The sequence below is a fragment of the Diabrotica virgifera genome, chromosome 3, assembly GCF_917563875.1.
Source record: "Diabrotica virgifera virgifera chromosome 3, PGI_DIABVI_V3a".
NCBI classification, from domain to species: Eukaryota; Metazoa; Arthropoda; class Insecta; order Coleoptera; family Chrysomelidae; genus Diabrotica; species Diabrotica virgifera.
Window position 1 is genome coordinate 102,649,205 of NC_065445.1, and position 14,604 is coordinate 102,663,808.

A 14,604-nucleotide genomic window follows, 5' to 3' on the forward strand; every position below is an offset into this window, starting at 1 on the left:
TAATACACATTTATGACATTTATTCTAACGTGACATTTTAGTTAAATCTGACAGTTGTCAAATTTTATTTTCAATTTGGAATAAAACCAAATCAATTGTGTCTATTGCGTTTATAAAATGGTATTTTCTTTCATTTGTATAGTCTTATAAATTGTACAGATTATATTGATAATATTATTATTTTATTTAATAAATAATTCTTTTTTGATTATGGCGCCATCTATCGACAACTAGAATAATCACCGAACTAAAATAATTACCAAATTATTCACAGACGTGCCTTTTTTTCTGTCACATACAATTTAATGCGTTAGAGAGAAATCGAAAAACTGTGACGCACTGAAAGATGATCATGAGAAAAAGAATAGTTGAAGTGTTGTATAATCAATGACAAATTGCCTCAAGAATTGTTGTAGAAAGAATATTTGGTATTTTATGCTGAAAAGATTCCCCATATTAGTATGTGAAATGAGATGAAAGTTACCTTTTGTTTGAAGAATAATATCAGCTTGTATACTTTTACATAAAATTGCAGTTGTTAATAGAGAAAACATTGAAATACTGGAAAAGGAGGATGCTGTTATTTAATGGAACAAGCTGTGGCAGTACCTACATTTTCAACCAGGAGCAAATCTAGTGTAACTAAATGTTGTGTGTGTTTGTTTTAAAAGATTATTCTCCATTTAACTCAAGCCTAAATGGTTCCCACATAACAATTTCATGTTCTTGGTAGATTTGATATTCAATATTCGATAAATAGACTATTGATTATGTATTTTAGAAAGGAACTACAACGTTAACGGGGTTTTATTGTTTTATATAGTCAATGGACTTTTAAATATGAAAAACCCGCGGAGTGCTACCATTTAAAGGGGTGAGTTTTTGAGAAAGGGGTGAATTAATCCCTAGGCACAGGACGAATTAGGGTGAGTTCTATGCACTTTTGGTCCAAACACATCTGCAGGAAAATTGTTCCAGGTTAAATTTACTATCCAAACATCACATTTTAAAATATCTTTTTTTACAAAAATATATTCAAAAGAAAAGCAAGAAAAAAAACTTCCATCCTTACTCTTTAAAATGACGTTTAGTAGAAGTCTCTATGATTTCCAAAATATGATTTTTCAAAGTTGGCCACTCACAGCGATTTTGGCCCATTTTCCTTGTTACTTCTCAAACATTGCTCTGTAACTTTTTTCTATGTAGCTTTAGGTATATGCAATGTTACATTTAATAGGAAAAAAGGTCAATTACCTTTAAAAAGTTTTATACTTTTAATGATTTTTGATTTGGTAATGATTTTTTATATATTTTACGATTATTTTTAAATTTCTCATTATAACTTTTTTTATTGTATATGTAGGTATATAATTGGTAGGTATATTATTGTCTAATAAAAAAGAAAGCTTATTTTATTTACTTTAAAATGGTGTATCATAAAAAATTCTGGGACTATTTTTAAACAAGATATTAAAATGTGACATATCGATACATCAAAGCAACAGTGAGATAAGTCCCAAATTTCAATTTTTTTTAAGTACGCTATTTACATAGAATGTATTGCACTCTATACTGGTAACACTGAGATATGTATATCTCAGTTATCAGAGATACATATCTCAGTGTTACCAGTAATAGAGTATAGAGTGCAATACATTCTATGTAAATAGCGTACTTAAAAAAAATTGAAATTTTCTACTTATCTCACTGTTGCTTTGAGGTATCGATATGTATACACATGCAATAGGTCCCACTAAGTTGGAACCCTATGGAAAACTTTTTGAAGTTATACTTCTTTACGGGCGTAATGACGGTGAAATTTTATATGGGAAAACCTAGCGACCGGGCGCATGCGCATTATAACTTTGTTCTGATTGGATGTTCAAATGACATGACAAAAATTATCCAATATGGCAGCTGTGGCACAGCTGTGGGACTGCGTTTGGTTATAATGTATGCTTGTTGCGTTTTAAAATTTGTAGGAAGAGAAACAACAAACAAAAAGTTAGTTAATGGTTATACTGCCTTTTTAAATAGTTTTCATATTATATTTTTGGACTTTTTACATAGAAGAGATGATTGTTTCATGCCAATGTGAAAGCTCATCAAACTGTGCCTAGTATGAGTGCCGCAGATCTCGCTTATTCAAAGCTAAAGAATCTTTCACTGGTAAGTGTTTTATAAATAGTTGATCAAATTTTGTTATGATATTTGAACATAGCCACTTTGCACGACGCAAGTGATTGCGAAATTTATTAGTCATTATACGGGCTCCGATACCTACCTTGAACCTACCAAAATACATAAGTAGTATGTAATACTTTTATTTACATAATTTATATTTATATTTACATAATATATTGTCTTCTTACTCTATGTTTTGTTGTATTTTTTCAATTCTAAATCATTTCAATTCAAAATCAAAATAATTTAATTTACATAAGTTAAAAATGTCAAAAGGTTAATCTGTTTAGTTAGACGATCTTCGCACATAATGACAAGCTGCCTCTGTGGCGCAGTTTTAATGCGAGAGAATCCCAATACAACGCAAATACCAGCTGCGTGGTAAGTTGGTTCGAATCCCAATAGAAACTTTTATTTTTTTATTTTTTTTTATACATTTTATGATTGTAAGTATATTTATTATATAATTTTATTTTCAGAAAATACGTATTTAGTTAAAAAATTTTCCGACAATTAATGTTCAGAAATCATTTGTGGCATTTTTAGTGTGTTTGTGTGTGTTTTATTTTTTTATTATTTTAATTTTTGGCACTGTTTTAATAAAAATGTTTGAGAAGTAGTAAGTATAAATTAATTTAATATTTAAATAAAATATAAATAAAAAGTATATTAATTTCGTTTATAATCATATAATCATATAATGGAAGTATAACTTCTTACGTGCGTACAAAGTACACACACATTCTTTTTTATTATTAACTTTATGAAAAAAACTTATGATATAATATACAATCATATTTTTCTAATTGAAAAAAATTTAAAATTTTTCTCAAATTACGGATACTCTTGGATATCATACGGATATCGTGTTTAAAAATTGTCCTAGAATTTTTTGCAATACACCATTTTAAAGTAAAGAAAATAAGCTTTTTTATTCCACAATGTATATACTTAAACGTACAAGAAAAAAAGTCATAATGAGAAATTTGAAAAAGCATAACTTGCTTAGAAAGAGCTGTATAAACAACCTTATACAATAGACTATTTTAAAGGTAATTAATTTCTCTTTCTACTATTGCATATACATAGAAATGTGCACGAAATAGTTACAGAACAATGTTTGCGAAATAATGGGGAAAATTGCCCAAAAATGCTGTGAGCGGCAAACTTAGAAAAATCCTATTTCGGAAACTATAAAGCTTAGAGAATTTTACCAAACTTCATTTTAAAGAGGAAGGATGGAAGTTATTTTTCGCTAAAGCAATGCCTATACCTATATCCCCGTGGAAAATAGTTATGGGGCTAAAAACAAAATTGCTTTCTTTCGTGTTTTTTTCTTGCTTTTATTTTGAATATAATATTTTTGTAAAAAAAAATATTTTTGACTTTAAAATGTGATGTTTGGATAGTAAATTTAACCTGGAACAATTTTCCTGTAGATGTGTTTATATCAAAAGTGCATAGAACTCACCCTAATTCACCCTGTGACTAGGGACTAATTCACCCCTTTCTCAAAAACGCACCCATTTCAATGGTAGCACTCCATGGTTTTTTCTAATTTAGAGACAGATATGAGACAATAAAATCCCGTTAACGTTGTAGTTCCTTTTAGTTCTCTTATTTTGAGCATAATTAATAGCCTAAAAGGTTTATTCCAAGAATAAACTTTTACGAATATTCTAAGTAACTACATACATGAATGTGCTCAGTATATTTGGTCCGAGAATATTCTTCGAAGTATATGCAAAAAACATGAAATTTAGAATGTTTTTATAGTACATGCTATGCTTCTACTACACACATACTAAAAAGAATATATTCCAACGAATGTTGGTATCGAACATGAAAGGAAAATTATTTTTATGTAGTATAATGTTGATAATATTATTTTTATTGGACTGCAGTTTGTTAATAAATTTATAAATTAATAGGTATATTATATTGGTGACTGATTTGATTTTAAGTATTTTATTATTATTAGCAATTTATAAATACATGATATTGGTGTTTGATTTTGAGTATCCTTTAAAACTTATTTTATATCTCATTCTGTTAAAAGGCCTTCCACAACTAGCAAAAATGTATGAACAAAGAAGTTATTTTAAAGGACAAAAATAATAATAGAAAAATTAGCTTTGGGGTGTTTTTTTTATTAATTTTTTTGACATTATGTTTAAATAAACAAATGCTGATGACACGAAAATGAAAGTGTAATACATACTTTTGGCTCAAAATTTTATAGATTATGGGACTTATGTCCCCGTTAAACCTCGGTTAGCTAATCGGGACAGAAAAGTACCTCTTTGGGCCTCTTGCGTTGTAATATCATGTATAAACATAATATCATCATCATTGGCTCCGCAACCCATGGTGGGTCTTGACCTGTTCCAGAATCAGCTTCCTATCCCTCACCTTGGTTTTCCAATTTCGCACTCCTAATCATAATAATAAGTATAATTGTGTTTATGTCTATGTTATGCATACATTTCTGTCCTGATTAAACCCCGGTTGGCTAATGGCCGTTTAACCGGGACATAAATACCCGCCCTATATCTAAATAATAAAAGGATTAAAATTCCAAAAACCTTTGTTTTATTGTATTAACCTGTTCATATTGTTAATACCATACGTATATTATGTTATATCTGTTGAATTGAACTGTACTTTTGAATCCAGAATTTTAACAAATCCTAAACTTTTCCACAATTTCACAAGCATATTTGTGCATTCAAATTAATTGAAATTACATCTTATATATCTATATCTACTAAAAATATTTATTTCTACACAAAAATGTCTAAATTAATAATTATAAAGAATGTCTGTGATTCTTGTAATTAACAGTTTAAAATTATTTACAAATTATATAGCTTCAATAAATGTCCTCGTTTCATATTGATTTGGGTCAAACCATGCATAATCTGTATCTGAGAATAAACTTTTATTTATGAGTCCTTTTTAATGAATAAAACAGGACATACATAACCAACTTAGATCCAAATATCCAAAATATAAAAATATTATATCCAATAATCCGATCAAAGATGTGACTGACAGTTGACAGTGACAAATACAAAATACAATTGAAGTTAGACGCGTTTCTTTTTTCTCAACGACAAATTTGTCCTTTAAACTATCTCGGAAACGGCAACGTTGGAGTTGAGGACACGCACGCGCAAATTAGGGAGCCGCACTGTATCTTTAGCCGCTCCTAAACTGTGGTTATGGTATGGTTATGATACAGTGATGTCTGTTATGATATCTATGATAGGTTTGTTCCAACATGAACTTTTGGACGGTCCAGAAACCGTCACGAAACTACTTGTACCGTTTGTTGTGCGCATGTTCGTAATTGTATCGCCCAGTTATCGTCCCATGACGGTAATCATATATTTGTTATTTTTGTTGGTGACAGCTTGTGTGCTTTTAGTCGATCAAAGGCTCAAAATTTTTAAAGAATTAAATCCTAGTGCGCAAGTCAGTCCAACCAGCACATTATGCATTTGCCCGATTACTGAAATGATAATCACGAAACCGTCACCGAAAGATCACAATTCTTGTTGGAACAGTGGGAAGGACGATCCGATGACGATCATATTTTTGTTGGAACGGATTTTCTTTACTGCGCAGAAGCGTTACCGTTTCGTGACGGTTCTCGGTCGTGTTGGAACAAACCTGATATCAGCATAGTGATTACGTACACTCGATACGCATCGTATCCGCCATGTTTTCCCGTAAGGGCGTAAGGCGCTACGGTAAAACATGGCGGATACGATGCGTATCGAGTGTACGTAATCCGGAGGAGCGCCTAAAGATACAGTGCGGCTCCCTACTTTGCGCATGCGTCAAAATATTTACAACGTTGTCATGTTGTTTACACATTGACACCGCCGGGAAATTCAAAATGCTAGCTCCTTGCAAGGAATCTTTTATTTTGACAATGACAAACGACATAATATTTTTGTAATGTAAATATAAAAATAACCTATAAAAATAAAATTCTATTTTGTTTTACCTGTATCTGTAAAAGGGTATTAAGAAAATATAAGATCATTGAAAAGAGTAAAACGTTGAATTTAATTATTTTGTCAGTTAAAGAACAACATAACCATCATACTATTGCTATATTATATGGAAGTGCTATTTTAGGTTTAGAAGTTTTTAACCCGCCATTACACGCGCTATGAGGGAATCCCTCACCATATTTGTTTATAATCAATGAAATTGTGTAAACTAATACGATAAGCTTAAGCACTCAGGAATGCCTTTAGCATGGTTCATGAGAGCGTATGAAAAAGTTATAGAATATTTCAGGCGGTCAGTGTGCTGTGTGATAGTTGAAAGAAGAGACATCCCTCTTCAAGTGAGGGAATTCCTCACTGCGCGTGCAATCACAGTGAAATCACGTTTCTATTATCTCAAAGAAACTTTTAGGTTTTTATTTAATATTTAGGTAGGTTTAATTAAAATATTATTGTTTGGATTAGGTTTGGAACAGTGGCACAACGAGGGGGGGTTTGGGGGTTAAAATCCCACCCAGAGCATATAGAAATATATATAAAAGAAAGTAGGAAAATGTAAGTTGTCTTTCACAAATAATACAAAAAACTTTCGGTACCCAAGCAAACCCCCCTCCCCCCAGAGGAAAATTCTAGGTGCGCCACTGGTTAGGAACCCATTTTTAAATTTACCTATTCTAATTGGGAAATAAGCCACAATTTGACTTGAAAAATTGATTTTATTGACGTTTCGAATTCCAGCTCGGACGTCGTTATCAAAATACAAAATATTAATAGTTAAATTACATAAATGCCACAAAGAAATAGCTTCAGAACAGTTGTTAATTTTAATTTGTATTTTTAGTAAAATGAATTCGCGTAAAGGACGTTAATTTCTTAAGTGGCTTGCTGAAATTGAAAATTAAGAAAATTTGCTTTTGATCTATATTATTTTTACTTTTGTTTTGTTAAATTATTAAAAAAAATTGGTTTACGAGACTTTCTATAATATGTGAGTACAACCCATTTTATATTTCTACATGTTGACATTCATTCTTCCTCGAAATAAGTCGAATTTATGTAGGTGAGGGCGACGCTCATACGCGTGCAACCACGTCACAATAGAAGACGCGTGTAACGGCGGGTTAAATACTTTTGCATATTATGGGTATATAAAATGACACCATTGCAAAATCTTCAGTCAGAAAGTAGTTGAAGTGCTGTATAATCAATCACAAATTGCCTCAAGAATTGTTATAGAAAGAATATTTGGTATTTTATGCAGAAAAGATTCCCCATATTAGTATGTGAAATGAGATGCAAGTTACCTTTTGTTTGAAGAATAATATCAGCTTGTATACTTTTACATAATATTGCAGTTGTTAATAGAGAAAACATTGAAATACTGGAAAAGGAGGATGCTGTTATTTAATCCAACAAGCTGTGGCAGTACCTACATTTTCAACCAGGAGCAAATCTAGTGTAACTAAATGTTGTGTGTGTGTGTGTGTTTGTTTTAAAAGATTATTCTCCATTTAACTCAAGCCTAAATGGTTCCCACATAACAATTTCATGTTCTTGGTAGATTCGATATTCAATATTCGATAAATAGACTATTGATTATGTATTTTAGAAAGGAACTACAACGTTAACGGGGTTTTATTGTTTCATATAGTCAATGGACTTTTAAATATGAAAAACCCGCGGAGTGCTACCATTTAAAGGGGTGAGTTTTTGAGAAACGGGTGAATTAATCCCTAGGCACAGGACGAATTAGGGTGAGTTCTATGCACTTTTGGTACAAACACATCTGCAGGAAAATTGTTCCAGGTTAAATTTACTATCGAAACATTACATTTTAAAGTTAAAAATATTTTTTTTACAAAAATATATTCAAAAGAAAAGCAAGAAAAAAACTTCAATCCTTACTCTTTAAAATGACATTTAGTAGAAGTCTCTATGATTTATGATTTCCAAAATATGATTTTTCAAAGTTCGCCACTCACAGCGATTTTGGCCCATTTTCCTTGTTACTTCTCAAACATTGTTCTGTAACTTTTTTCTACGTAGCTTTAGGTATATGCAATGTTACATTTAATAGGAAAAAAGGTCAATTACCTTTAAAAAGTTTTATACTTTTAATGATTTTTGATATATTTTACGATTATTTTTAAATTTCTCGTTATAACTTCTTTTTATTGTATATGTAGGTATATAATTGGTAGGTATATTATTGTCTAATAAAAAAGAAAGCTTATTTTATTTACTTTAAAATGGTGTATCGTAAAAAATTCTGGGACTATTTTTAAACAAGATTGGAACCCTATGGAAAACTTCTTTATTAATAACTTTATGAAAAAAAAATTATGATATAATATGCAATCATATTTTTCTAATTGAAAAAAATAAAAAAAAATTAAAATTTTTCTCAAATTACGGATACTCTTGGATATCCTACGGATATCGTGTTTAAAAATTGTCCTAGAATTTTTTGCAATACACCATTTTAAAGTAAAGAAAATAAGCTTTTTTATTCCACAATGTATATACTTAAACGTACAAGAACAAAAGTCATAATGAGAAATTTGAAAAAGCATAACTTCCTTAGAAAGAGCTGTATAAATAACCTTATACAATAGACTATTTTAAAGGTAATTAATTTCTCTTTCTACTATTGCATATACATAGAAATGCGCACGAAATAGTTACAGAACAATGTTTGCGAAATAATGGGGAAAATTGCCCAAAAATGCTGTGAGGGGCAAACTTAGAAAAATCCTATTTCGGAAACTATAAATCTTAGAGAATTTTACCAAACTTCATTTTAAAGAGAAAGGATGGAAGTTATTTTTCGCTAAAGCAATGCCTATACCTATATCAATGTGGAAAATAGTTATGGGGCTAAAAACAAAATTGCTTTCTTTCGTGTTTTTTTCTTGCTTTTATTTTGAATATATTATTTTTGTAAAAAAAAATATTTTTGACTTTAAAATGTGATGTTTGGATAGTAAATTTAACCTGGAACAATTTTCCTGTAGATGTGTTTATATCAAAAGTGCATAGAACTCACCCTAATTCGCCCTGTGACTAGGGACTAATTCACCCCTTTCTCAAAAACTCACTCATTTCAATGGTAGCACTCCATGGTTTTTTCTAATTTAGAGACAGATATGAGACAATAAAATCCCGTTAACGTTGTAGTTCCTTTTAGTTCTCTTATTTTGAACATAATCAATAGCCTAAAAGGTTTATTCCAAGAATAAACTTTTACGAATATTCTAACGCCCGGTTTCATAATCAACTTAAAGTGAACATTAACTAAAGTTCACTTTAACGTTGACATTTACCCATATGAATTGCATTGACAAGGGTACCAACTTAAAACTTAAAGTCCACTTTAACTGATTATGAAACCGGGCGTAAGTATGTAACTACATACATGAATGTGCTCAGTATATTTTGTACGAGAATATTCTTCGAAGTATATGCAAAAAACATGAAATTTAGAATGTTTTTATAGTACATGCTATGCTTCTACTACACACATACTAAAAATAATATATTCCGACGAATGTTGGTAGTGTATGCTTCGAACATGAAAGGAAAATCATTGTTACGTAGTATAATGTTGATAATTTTATTTTTATTGGACTGCAGTTTGTTAATAAATTTATAAATAAATAGGAATATTATATTGGTGACTGATTTGATTTTAAGTATTTTATTATTAGCAATTTATAAATACATGATATTGGTGTTTAATTTTGAGTATCCTTTAAAATTTATTTTATATCTCATTCTGTTAAAAGACAACTAGCAAAACTGTATGAACAAGGAAGTTATTTTAAAGGACAAAAATAATAATAGAAAAATTAGCTTTATGGTGTTTTTTTTATTAATTTTTTTGACAGTATGTTTAAATAAACAAATGCTGATGACATGAAAATGAAAGTGTAATACATACTTTTGGCTCAAAACTTTATAGATTATGGGACTTATGTCCCCGTTAAACCTCGGTTAGCTAATCGGGACAGAAAAGTACCTCTTTGGGCCTCTTGCGTTGTAATATCATGTATAATCATAATATCATCATCATTGGCTCCGCAACCCATGGTGGGTCTTGACCTGTTCCAGAATCAGCTTCCTATCCCTCACCTTGGTTTTCCAATTTCGCACTCCTAATCATAATAATAAGTACAATTGTGTTTATGTCTATGTTATGCATACATTTCTGTCCTGATTAAACCCCGGTTAGCTAATGGCGGTTTAACCGGGACATAAAGTACAGGCCCTATATCTAAATAATAAAGGATTAAAATTCCAAAAACCTTTGTTTTATTGTATTAACCTGTTTATATTGTTAATGCCATACGTATATTATGTTATATCTGTTGAATTGAACTGTATTTAATCCAGAATTTTAACAAATCCTAAACTTTTCCACAATTTCACAAGCATATTTGTGCATTCAAATTAATTGAAATTACATCTTATATTTATCTATACCTACTAAAAATATTTATTTCTACACAAAAATGTCTAAATTAATAATTATAAAGAATGTCTATGTGATCCTTGTAATTAACAGTTTAAAATTATTTACAAATTATATTTATAGCTTTAATAAATGTCCTTGTTTCATATTGATTTGGGTCAAACCATGCATAAGCTGTATCTGAGAATAAACTTTTATTTAGGAATCCTTTTTAATGAATAAAACAGGACATACATAACCAACTTAGATCCAAATATCCAAAATATAAAAATAAATCCAATAATCCGATCAAAGATGTGACCACCCACTCTTCTATGGATGTGACAGTGACAAAAACAAAATACAATTGAAGTTAGACGCGTTTCTTGTTTCTCAACGTAATTTGTCCTTCAAACTATCTCGGAAACGGCAACGTTGGAGTTGAGGACACGCACGCGCAAATTAGGGAGCCGCACTGTATCTTTAGCCGCTCCCCGTAATCCGGTCCCTGTTATCAGCATAGGGATTACGTACACTCGATACGCATCGTATCCGCCATGTTTTCCCGTAAGACGCTATGGGAAAACATGGCGGATACGATGCGTATCGAGTGTACGTAATCCGGGCCCTGTTATGATTTCGGTTCGTATCAAAATCAAAACTGTAACTGATGCCTGTCACTGTCACATGACGTGACACCGGTAGTGATCAGCGACGTATCTTTGGGGTATTGTTGTGAACTGAGTATTTAAAATGAAAAGATGAAATTTATTATGGATTTAAAATGAAAAATGGTTGTAGGTAATGTTTTATTAGATTTTGTTAAAAAACTTTATAGAACAAAAGTTGCTTTTATTATTAGTCAGTTTATCCACTTCCGGATTTATTTTGATCGAACGTATATTTTTTCACCCCCGAGAAGCATGATACTATAAATAAAGCGAGAAGGGCTGAAACTCAACCCCAGAGCAAAAGCACACATCGGCACAATAAGCCCTGTGATCACTGTGATGAATCAAAACCGTCAAGGCCGCGTCCCACGATCAAATAATTTGATCAAACTGGTTTGGGCAAACTGAAAGTGACAGTTAGTGACGTCACATCCTGAGTGTTCATTGTGGATAATAACATAGAGTTAAATATTAGCATAGAGAGAGTGTCATTCAGAGCGAAGTGACGACACCATCTTTTTTATTTGGATTAGTGCTGTTTCACTCTTACGCATAGTAAAGCTGCTACAGTTGTCCTCCTCTTCCGTGCCTATATTCACACTGAATGTCATTATAGATTCTCGATACAATGTGTTAGAAGGAGATGCAGCAAACCAGTCCCTGAGATCTTGTCGTCAGGAAGCGCGGAAGGTAGGCTCCCTCTATGTTAATATATACCTCTATGGATAATAATGAAACATTTTAATTTTAAATAAAGTACAAACAAGTTAGACAACTCAATTCAAAAAATTTGATCAAGCTAGACTGATAGTGAGAGCACAGATTTTTAGAATTTCAAAAAAACTGCAATTGTGACGTCACTTTGACGTACTTCCTCAAGTACGTCAAGTTTGCTCAAACTGTTTGATCAAATTATTTGATGGTGAGACGCGGCCTTTACGCTACTGTTACACCATATACGACTTTAGTCGTCACGACAAATGGTCGTACGACCGTTTGCCGTGCTAATCTTGCTGTAATACTTACGACAGTATTCATGTTATTGTCCTAAAGAGCACAGGGCGTACAGGGGGTACCCCAGAGCAAAAACACACATCGGCACAATCAGCCATGTCCTGTGATGTACCAAAACCATTTATATGTCGTGCGAAGCGGTTGTTTAGAGCCCCCGCAGTCTGCGCAGACTGCGCCAGAAAGCGGCGGTTTCTTAATCAGTACAGAGAGGTATGCATATGCGCACGTTACACCGATTCAGTATCGGCCAATAAAAAAGTTTGATGGGTTTCCCGATTACCTTCAAACTAATTTGTCGGCCAACTATCGGCCGACAGTGTAATCAGTGTTAACTAATTAATAGGACTTGTAATTAACTAGTTTTAATGGGAAATAAACCACAATTTTACTATTAAAATTGTGGCTTATTTCCTATCAAAACTAGTTAATTACAAAAATGCCACAATAAGAAAATAGCTTCAGAACAGCATTAATAGGACACACGAGGATTGTTTATCGGCCAATGGTTCAATTATCTCCTAGTTTTGGTGTTCAACACTTCTTGTGCCGTGCGAATATTTTTTGAATATTTTGAGAAAAAATGTCATCGTCTAATTCACAATCTTTATAATTGTAGAACCCTGCATGGTCCAATTAGCATGACTAGTTTATTGAAGCTGACTAAGATCATCCGATAAAAGGCGAATCATTTAATTTAATCAGAGGGTAATCAAGTAATCTAGAATACATTGGTATACTTTTCCACTAAATAATTTATCACTAATAATTATTCATCATCAGCATCATCAACAGCTATTCCATCTTCCATCCATCGCCAGAAGGAAGCCTCCCTTAGGTATATTCACTCATTTCTGCTTGTCGTTTTTGCATTCATTCGTGACCAGCCATTCATTTGATGTCATCAGTCCATCTTGTTTGAGGTCTGCCTCCATGGGCGCCCATACCCATGGCCAGGTGGGGCCGTGCCCCCTAGCTTTTCGGGTGCTTTAAACTATATATGGTTATCCACAGTATACATAGTGATTTGTGCAATATCTTCGATCATGTCTGCCCCCCCTAAAAAATTTTATTTGGGCGCCCGTGTCTGCCTCTACTTATTTTGCTTGTCCTTATTCGCCATTTAAGAATTTGCTTCGTCCAACATGGTCCAACGGATGTCTTCCATTCTTCCTATGTGTCCTGCCCAGTTCCATTTTAACATGGCAATCTTCTGGATCTCATCTGTTACTTTTTGCCTTCATCTTATTTCTTCCACTGTGAATTGGTTTTCCTCGTCCGTTGTATGAGAGCGATAATAACATTTCTGTCACTTCAACAGTCAAATAAGAACTTTAGTACTAAGCACAGAATAAGGAACAAGTTTCCTATATAGGAACGACTAAGCTTTGTTTTTAAACCAAGAGGAGTAAACTAAAAAGACAGAAGCTATTTTCTTGTGGCATTTTTACAATTTTAACTATTTATAATGGGAAATAAGCCACAATATTATTAAAAAAATGGTTTTTATTAACGTTTCGACGCCCAAATCGGGTGCCGTTGTCAAAATACAAAATACTATTAACATAAACAAAAATGTTGTTGCTTATAGTAAAAAAAAAATTCTTCTAATAATTTATTTAATTTGACTCATTTATATCGGCAATTCAGATACAATATGATACATTTTAAAGTAGAAGACTTTAAAATGATATTGCTAATATTTATGAGTTGCGTTCCTGGGACGACTTTACTGAAAGATAGTTCATTCGATTACATGAAATCAACCCAACTCAAGAATATCTGTCACAAAAAAAATCATAGCATGTGATCTGTCTTTAAAAAGACAACCACATGCAACGGTGACATTAAAATTCTCGCGTTAGAGATCTCATAGTAAATCACGAGGGAAAACCAGGAAAAACCTCGTGATACTATCCCGACATCGTAAGTATTTGGTCTTACATTTAATTTACTCTCAAAATTAATACCAAATTCTGACTTTACTATAATTTTGTTTTATTTTTTTAATAATTTTATTTTGACAACGGCACCCGATTTGGGCGTCGAAACGTTAATAAAAATCATTTTTTAATAATATTGTGGCTTATTTCCCATTATAAATAGTTAAAAAGACAGATTCACACCCAAGTAAGTCACTAGAAATATCTTAAACAAGGAAAAAAGAGAAATCTCTCTTTCCTTGTCTAAGAGAAATATCACCAAATAAAACACATCTTCTTTTTTGGTTGATCATATCTGTCATTGACGGTAATGCTAATACGGC